Raw genomic sequence first — 9,313 nt, forward strand, 5'->3', positions numbered from 1 at the left:
AGGGTTGATGGGGGGGTGAGGGGTGATGGGGTGAATAATGTCCTGGAGTGGAAGTGGTGGTGGGGTGTCAGTACTGGAAATTTGTGCAGGTATGTGTGTACTGTGTGTGTAGGCATGTGTAGGTTTATGTAGGTTTGTGTAGGTTTATGTAGACTTGTGTATGTTTGTATAGGCTTATGTAGGTTTCAGGGCTTGTGTACAGGTAGGCTTGTGTAGGTCTGTTCGTCCAACCTAGGGAATAACATCCTTTCCCTGAGGCCAAACACTCCTCCCACACTCCAAGTACCTTCACATGTCACTACTTCGCCACTAGCACCCACCGTCCATACTGAATACACCCTGCCAAATTCCGGACCGGTGTGATGGTATTAGAGGGGGTGTTTTTGTCATTTCTGGGGGTCTTACGGAAAAACAAAAGACGTAGAGAAGGAGAGAGAGAGAGAGAGAGAGAGAGAGAGAGAGAGAGAGTGAGTCATTCTTGGAGTAAAAGGAAACTCGGATCCAGTGTGTTCCCTGTCCCAGAGTGGAATCGATCTCCCGTCCTTTTGGTCAGGGGGGGTGGATGGCGGGGTGAGGGAGGGTTGTGGGAGCAGGGGTAGAGGTACTGGGGGTGAGGGATGGGTGGTGGGGATGAGGAGAGGGGTGGGAGGGGTGAGAAAGAGTTTGAAAGGGTGAGAGAGGGGTGTAAGAAAATGTTGGTAGGAGTGAAGAGAGAGTGAGGGTGAGGGAGGGGTGATGGGGGTGAATGTAGAGGTGTTAGAGGTGAAACGAGGGGTGGAAAGGGTTAATGAAAGGGTGATATGGGTAAGGGAGGGGTGGTGGGGGTGAGGGAGTGGATGGTAGGTGTAAGGAAGTGGGTGATGGTGGGGGTGAGAGGAAGGGTGGTGGGGTTGAAGGGACAGGGGCAGGAGTATAGGTGTTGGGGGTGAGGGAGGGGTGATAGGAGTGAGGCAAATGGCGATGTAGGTAAGGAGAGAGTTGGCCGGGGTGAGGGGGAAGGGTGGAAGGAGTGAGGGAGGGATGATGGTGAGGGGCTAAGGGAGGGTGGTTGTGTGAGGGTGTGGGAGGGGTGATGGTCGGGGGTGAGTAGTGGGTGGAAGGAGTGAGGGAGGGATGACGATGTGTAGGGGTGAGGGAGGGGTGACAGTGAGGGGTGAGGCAGGGTGAACCAACTTTCATCCAGCCTAAGTCAATGCGCCTGGGTCTGAGTCAAGGAATCCTACGATCAATGTTTTCTTGCCGGGAACTGCGGGGGTCGTGGAAGAAAGGGGAGGGGGAAGAAGAAGACTTTGCCCGTTCTCTGTGGCAGTCAACAGAAGCACTAGTTTCAGTATTATCTTTTCATTATCATCATCATCATCATTAGTATACTGAGGCCAGAGAAGAAACGACTGTGTACTCATCCTACAAGAAAGTGCTCAAGGTATAGGTGTAAAATTTAAGATGATGTATGCCCGTTTAACCCCTTGATTAAAAAAAAGTCCTATGTATTTCAACCTTGCCTCTGCCTTGCAATTCTATTCAAGTTAGGGGAGAATTGTCGAACTGACGAGGTTAGCTATAGCCTACATTAACTCATTTACAATTAAAGTAGTGCCTTCGCGCGATGACACTGACATAGCTGGCATGTTCCGCTGCCTGGTTCTGCAAAACCCCCTCCACTCTCTCCCAATCCCCTGAAAGAGAGATGGTGGACTGCAGGAGGGGAAACTTCAGCCTGCAGTCTATTGGGTACACAGTCAGAAGAACATGAGGTTACAACAACAACAACAACTACTACTACTACAACTACTACTAGCACTATTACTACAACTGCTACTAGCACTGTTACTACTACAACTACTACTACTACTATTGCTGCTGCTGCTGCTGCTGCTGCCAGAGCGATTCTAACCATTTGACCACCGCCTCCCCTGTCACGACTCTAAAATATCTTAATACATAATAACTAGCAACATAGATAATTATATAGTCTAGAGGTTAAGTCAATGTTAAACCTAGGGGCCAAAAGGAAATGACGTTAACACCTCTCCAGAATGCCTCTCACCATCACAGCGCCTCCTGACCATACACGCACATACACACACACACAGGCTTCTAGAACATTTCAACAACAGTATAGCCCACGTGACACGACCCCCGCTAAACGAGAATGTAGGAATCAGAGCTCAAAAAGGGGCAAGCCACACAACCGACAGGTAGTAGGGAGAAGGAGGCTAGCAACAGGGGCGAGAGTGTGGCAGAGAGAGATACAGCGAGACAGGGAGGTAGCTAGCGGGACTCTACAGGTATACTTCACTCGTGTGTGAGAGACTATTAATATTTCCAAGACAAATAAAAATAGTCCTATACTAATCTTTACCTCTCCTGTCATTGCATGACAAAAAGGAACGAAGATTACCTTCTTAAAAATCTACTCAAGTATAACAACCGCTCGTCCACGAGTCTGATATATGTACAGTATAACTGATCTACAAAACTTCGCTACAAGAAGCTACGAAGTTTTTGTAAGATACCCCTACTGTAACATGAGTCACAGAAGGATACCATCTCATCCTACGAGGAACTGAAGGCCCAATGAGAAAACAAAAGAGTGACAAACTATACTTCATTCACCTTAACTTGGTCTAGTTTTTAGTCCTTTTGTAGCCTATTTCACGTGGCATCGTGGCAGAATAAAGACAATGCAACAGCTCTACATCCTTGCCTTAGCACATCTTCGTGATTGGCATCATATTCTAGTGCTAATCTCCTGTTGAAACTCAAACCTATTGAAACTCAGCAATCAGGATGGAGAGGTGGCAATTTTAGGCCAATTAGAGTGAAAAAGGTATATACTTCCTTCACTCCACGTTCAGTCGTAATACTACCCACAAAAGGCCGTATTTCCCTCCATTTAAGAAGTTCCCTAACACCTGTTCCTTGGCGATTTAGTTTGCTTCTTGCCGCTTAATGTTCTTTTATGTGTTATTTATAGAGTTCTGATGCTGCTACAGTTTGTATAATTAATGCGTCATATGCAGACATTAACTAAGGGTAGGGGAATGGGGTGGTGGTGGTGGGGGTGTGTAGGGGTGAGGGCTGAGGGGCTGGGGTGGGGATGGTGTGAGGAGAGAAATGGAGGGAGGTGGGGAGGTCGAGGGAGACTAAAGTGCAGGGGTGGAATGGACATGGAGGGGTGTTAGGTGGGAAAATGGGTGTGGGTGAGGATGTGGAGGAAGTAGAAAAGTGGAAGGGTGATGAAGGAGTGGAGGGAGGTAAGCCAAGGGGAGGAAAGGGATAAGAAGGAGTGAGGGAATATAGGGATGGGGAGGGAAGGCGGTGGAGGGGGAGTGGTGGGGTGGGGAAGGTAGGAGAAGGGAGAGAAAGTCTGCTATTTAATGAAGGATTATTAATGTTTGTTAGCGTGACAGTGGGGAGGCAACGAATAGGCCTTGTGGTGTGTGTGTGTGTGTGTGTGTGTGTGTGTGTGTGTGTGTGTGTGTGTGTGTGTGTGTGTGTGTGTGTGTGTGTGTGTGTGTGTGTGTGTGTGTGTGTGTGTGTGTCAGAGCCAGGTAGTATGTGATGGGTATGAAGTACATTATATATTCACGAACATGATGGGACACACTACCAGCATCCACTTAATTTATCCACCACGGCACGGGTTCCACATCTTAGACACAGGGTAAACACACACAACACAAGACGAACCAGATACAGTCGCGTTCGTAGGCAAAGACGCATATATCCGTTTTGTCTACTCCAGTGTTCGCTGCTTGTGTGATGTGGAACAATTTTTCTTACTAGTTGGGTCAGTGATAAGTGCACCAGGCAGCAAATGAAACGGTTCTGCATCTCACCAGCAGTGCACATTACAGTTGATAACACGAGCACATGTGTATCGCTAATCATGAACTCGCCTCTGCCACCACACCTTCGTACCTCCAAACAACTTCGGAATTACGGTGAATACTAAGTCCATTCACCACACCCCTTGGCGCTGAGGAGGACGCTACACGCGGTGCACTGTGCACCCTGGGTGGAGCACATGCGGCATCCACCCGGGAGCCAAACCTCTTCACATTTCCTCACAACTCATCGTGGGAAGGACCTTGACCTGACCCGGGTGAGGCGCTGTCTACCACAAGGGGACGCCGGATCCCTACACGGTGTATGTACTGTACTGTACATGAAGGACGAAAGGCCCCACAAAAACTGTTATTTGCATGTGGTCGACGGGTTTGCTTGGCCAGATAGACCGGGGTTAAGCAACAACAGCAACTCAATAAACAACTTCTGAGACACCCAATGAATTCCAGTCCAATCAGTGACCATGACCTCGACTGCATGAGTGTAATAGTGTTTCTGCAAATCACACCTGTCCACCGCGTGACTCTCCTCAGTGTAATCAACGTAATTGTTGGAATCTCGTACTATGAGGCGTGGGTTGGTTAGGGTTAGGTTAGTGCGGTGGTGTGTGTGTGTGTGTGTGTGTGTGTGTGTGTGTGTGTGTGTGTGTGTGTGTGTGTGTTATGGTGAGATTATAGTGTAGTGTACAGTATGCATGCCAGGTGTGGTGAAAGGTATGCTGTGTATGACGACGTGATGTGGTGTGTTGTGGTGTGGTGTGTAATGTGGTGTTTATTGTGTGGTATCTATAGTGTGGTGAGTGGTATGGGTTGAAGTGAGCATGATGTATGGTGTGTGGTGGACAGTGTGGTGTACAGGTTGAAGTGGTGTGGTAAATATTCTGTTGCGTATGTGTAGTGTGTGGTGTGGTATGGTGCAGGGTGATGTGGTGTGGTGTGGTGTGGTGCAGGGTGATGTGGTGTGTGTAGTCGTGGTGCTGGATAGTAATCAGAAACCCCTCAATGTCGACACACTATATCTCAGAGTCTGGTATCACACACACACACACACACACACACACACACACACACACACACACACACACACACACACACACACACACACTTCACCACGTAGTCAACCCTTCATTCTCGCTATCTCCAGACGATTACATTCAGCTTAGGAGAGGCTTTTGGCAATGGAGGGGTTAGTAGATACAGCCTTCATTAACCCTTCCAAACCAGGGGGCTCTACAGGGCTGAATATAATCGTCTGAAAGTAGCTAGGATAAAGAAAAAAAAAAAAAAGACCATTGTATTCAAGGCGTTAGTTGGCACGACACGACAAAAATATACAAATTCTTATTCCTATGGCCTTCTTTTCTTTCCCAGGCAGAGATGGGCTATGTTAGATTTCCCTAGTACGAAAATTAAACTACCATCCTCCCCACACTAAATGTCTGTTTGTTTACCACCCTCAAATGGAAAATAGATTCTAATTCTAACTGTCATTCCTTCTAATTCCTTCCCTGGACACAAGATGCAGTTGCATTCACCCCCTTACATGAAAGTTACCTTGATTTCCTCACGAGAATTAATTACGTTCCCCTGATACGAAAAATAGTTAGATTTGGCTTTCGAAAACTTACGTTCATTCCCTTACGATGTTTAGTTTAAGTTTCCATACATAAAAATTACTTTGATTCCCTTCACACTTAAGATATTTTCAGAGAGAGAGAGAGAGAGAGAGAGAGAGAGAGAAAGAGAGTAACATACCTCAATGAGAGTAACAGTACCCTTATCACACACATATCCGCCACCTGCACCTTGCTAACACACACACACACAGAGGGGGCATGCAGGAAGGCAGGCAGAGTGCGGAAGTTAACTGAATAATGTTCATGCGGGTACCTTACTAACTTGAGAGAGAGAGAGAGAGAGAGAGAGAGAGTGTGTGTGTGTGTGTGTGTGTGTGTGTGTGTGTGTGTGTGTGTGTGTGTGTGTGTGTGTGTGTGTGTGTGTGTGTGTGTGTGTGTGTGTGTGTGTGTGTGTGTGTGTGTGTGTGTGTGTGTGTGTGTGTGTGTGTGTGTGTGTGTGTGTGTCATAGAAAGAGGGGGGAGGCAGCAAAAGAGATAGAAAAAGTTTAACGTTAACCTGAGTGAAAGAAAGAGAGAAAAGGAAAAAGAGATAAAGAGAATTAAAGAGAGGAAGCTGACCGTGAGAGCAAGCAGGTGAGGTAAGGTGAGGTGAGGTGAGGTGAGGATATAGAGGTCGATACTGAGGCGGCTTGCAACACGGCTTGTCCCTTAGTCTCATCTTGCAGCCTGCTCTCTCTCTCTCTCTCTCTCTCTCTCTCACACACACACACACACACACACACACACACACACACCTATACGTAAAAATTATACATGATACACATATAAAAACACACAGTACACAGGTAAAATCAATCACCTGACTCACCAAACATCCGTAATCAGAATGTTCAAGTTTATAGTCTGTTCTGGCTAATTGTTCAGCTTCGGAATTGTTCTCCTGTTCATCTTCTGTTCTTGCACACTCTTTAGAACCAACGTAACATTAAATATATGCAAAAGTAATGTCTTCTTTCCTCTTTTCTTTTCTTTTTTTAGATTACAAAGGAGTCATGGTTAGCTATATAATTTTCTGGTTCATGATGTTCACCTGTTCAATTTCTGTTCTTCTGTTCTTCCAAATTTCACACTAATAATAGGTAATGTTTCCTTTTTTTTTCTATCTATCTGTCTATTGCCAGACGCCTTAATCCCTTATACGGGGTGGCCACAAACAAATTGGCTCCACGTCACCCTGTCCCCAGCCATTTCACTGCCCTGCTCCCAATTCACACCCCTCTCATATACCTCTCCACTCCATCCCATCCTTGGCCTTCCCCTCCCTCTCTCCCCCTCCACCTCACACACATACACTCCTCGTCAGTCTCTCAGTCTTCTTCTTTTCTTTTCTTTTTTACAAACCATAAATACGTAATCAGGGTTAGTTATACATTTTTCAATTTCATAATGTTCTTCTGTTCATTTTCTATTCTCCATCGGTTCTTGGGTCCATTTCGGCTCCCAAGCACCTCTTCCTTAGCGATTTAATTTTGGATATGGCTGGTTTATATCCTTCTGTACGTTTTTTATGCAGAGTATGGCGACGTTTGAAGAATTTATAACACAGAAGAGGACAGTTAGGTGTACTGAACCAACTAAATCGCATAGGAAAAGGTGATAGGGACAGTTATCGTGTATTTTCCCTGGCCTTATTCATTAGTGCACGTTCTGTTTATTATTATTTATTATTCTAAGTAGTTGCCGCCTCTTGTTTATCGTCTGTTAGCGACTATCTTCTTACTTTGATTTCGTCTTGTTTAGTTTCTTTCCCTTCACATCTCATTTTTTAAGGTCAATTTCCACACAAATAAATAAATAAATAAATAAATGGTTAGATAGATAGATAGACAGACAGACAGATAAATAAACAAATGACCTATAAACACAATAATTTCAAAATCAATATAAAAAATATTACTATATAGTCGCCTTCTTCATGTCTCTTTTCCTTATTTCACTGCCAGATTAAAACTATATAAAATAATTTATTCATTTATTTCTCTGTCTGTCTATCCATCTATCTATCTATCTATCTGTTTGTCTGTCTGTCTATTTATTTATCTATCTATCTATCTATCTATCTATACGCATATTACCTCCAAAATTTGAGTAATGCTTTTTTTTCGTCGACACAATGCATTATTTTTGTATCTTAGTTATATCTAACATGGACATAGTTTGGATCAGTCGCATACAGGAGGATGTTGAGGGATGATGTGAAGGAAAAACTGCTAAGAGACACGTGTTAGGAAATCCACCGAGTAGTTAGAGTGTGGCTGTACCTACTGTAATGTCTCGTTCTGATATGAAGTGTTATCTCTCTCTCTCTCTCTCTCTCTCTCTCTCTCTCTCTCTCTCTCTCTCTCCCGTGGCGCCGTTTTGGCTATAAATTCCTAAAACCAGTGAACTATAGATGCCATAAATACGTTATCAGTGTCACCTTAATCCCTTATCTTCACCCACGATGCTCATTTGTTTCCTTCTCTGCTCGTTGGAAAAATAACATAATCGAATTCCCTTATTTCACGCTTTAAATACGTAAAATCAGTGGCCTTTACACTCCGTATTTACGTAATCAGGTTGGCTTATTCTCTTTTAAATCAGACTGCAATGCTCTCCCATGCTCGCTTATTCAGTCTCACGTCCACGCCTCTCTTCCTGGTCCACTGTCACTCTGTAAATACGTAAAATAAGTGACTTAAAACATGCTATAAATAAGTAATCAGCGTGAACTTTATGTCTTTACGTCCACGATCCTCGCTTATTTCACTCTTTCTCTTCACACTTTACAATCGATACGCTTCACTCTATAATTCACTATTAATACGTATAATTTTCACTATTAATACGTAATCAGAGTGACCCTTGTACGCTAAATACGTCACTAGAGTCACTGTTTATGCCCTCTCTCTATTACTGTTCATTTGAGTATGTTATTATCGAGGTTCCTTATTTCACTGTACAAATGCGTAAAATCAGTGCCCTATTACATGCTATTAATACGAAGTCACTGCTCTAAAATACGCTAAAAAAAATACGTAATCACAATGTACACGCGTTACTCACCTGCTTCAATATCACTGTAGAATATTACAGTCAACGGTGCTTATTTCACGCTTTAAATACGTAAAATCAGTGCCTTATTACCAGAGATAAATATGTAATAAGAGTGATCGTGTTTTGTCTGGAAACGCGATGCTTAGTTTGTTCAGTCACTGTTCACTGCAGGATATCACTGTAGAACACACTGCTGGTTGGATGGGATGGTGTGGTGTGCTGTGAAATGGTCTGTGAGTGTTGTGTGGTGAGATTAACGTGATGTGTGGTGTGGTCTGGTTTGGTGTGATGTGGTGTGGTGTGGTGTAGTGAGAATGGTGTTGTGTAGTGTGGTGTGTAGGTCAATTAACAATACTTTGGTAGTGTGCAGTAATTTTAAGAGTGTGGTATGTGGTGCTGATGAAAAGAGTGATGTGGTGTGATGTGATGTTACTGAACGGCAGCGATGTGGGTGGTGTTGATTAAACCATTTGACGAGATAAGATTGCTAGGCTGCAGGTAGAATTATGTACTAGTAATGTGTGTGTGTGTGTGTGTGTGTGTGTGTGTGTGTGTGTGTGTGTGTGTGTGTGTGTGATGTGATGCTGAGGAAATGAGATGTGGTGTGATGTAGTGTGGAATGGTGTGCCGTGAATGCTATGTGGTGTAAGTTTACAAGGAATAATATCCTGGTGTGCAGTGATTTTTTGGGTGGTGTGATGCTGATATTGCTGTTGTAGACCCGGGCTCATCTGAACGTGAACTCGGTGGACTGCAGGCTGAAGTCCTCTTTATATTGCAGTCCACCAT

General features: G+C 44.4%; 1 long non-coding RNA gene across 1 annotated transcript in view; it reads right to left on the minus strand.

The window, feature by feature from the left end:
• The window catches only part of LOC145407895 (uncharacterized), an 8,862-nt gene extending 1,948 nt beyond the window's left edge, over positions 1–6,914 (minus strand). Inside the window, exons 1-2 of the long non-coding RNA XR_013898812.1 lie at positions 6,839–6,914; positions 6,297–6,599 (exon numbers count right to left, since the gene is read on the minus strand). This is a non-coding gene — a long non-coding RNA (uncharacterized LOC145407895). The remainder of the gene's footprint in view (positions 1–6,296; positions 6,600–6,838) is intronic.
• Positions 6,915–9,313: the final 2,399 nt, after the last annotated feature.

The sequence above is a fragment of the Coenobita brevimanus genome, chromosome 74 (genome assembly GCF_032717465.1).
Source record: "Coenobita brevimanus isolate Jiangsu-jjx chromosome 74, ASM3271746v2, whole genome shotgun sequence".
Classification (NCBI taxonomy): domain Eukaryota; kingdom Metazoa; phylum Arthropoda; class Malacostraca; order Decapoda; family Coenobitidae; genus Coenobita; species Coenobita brevimanus.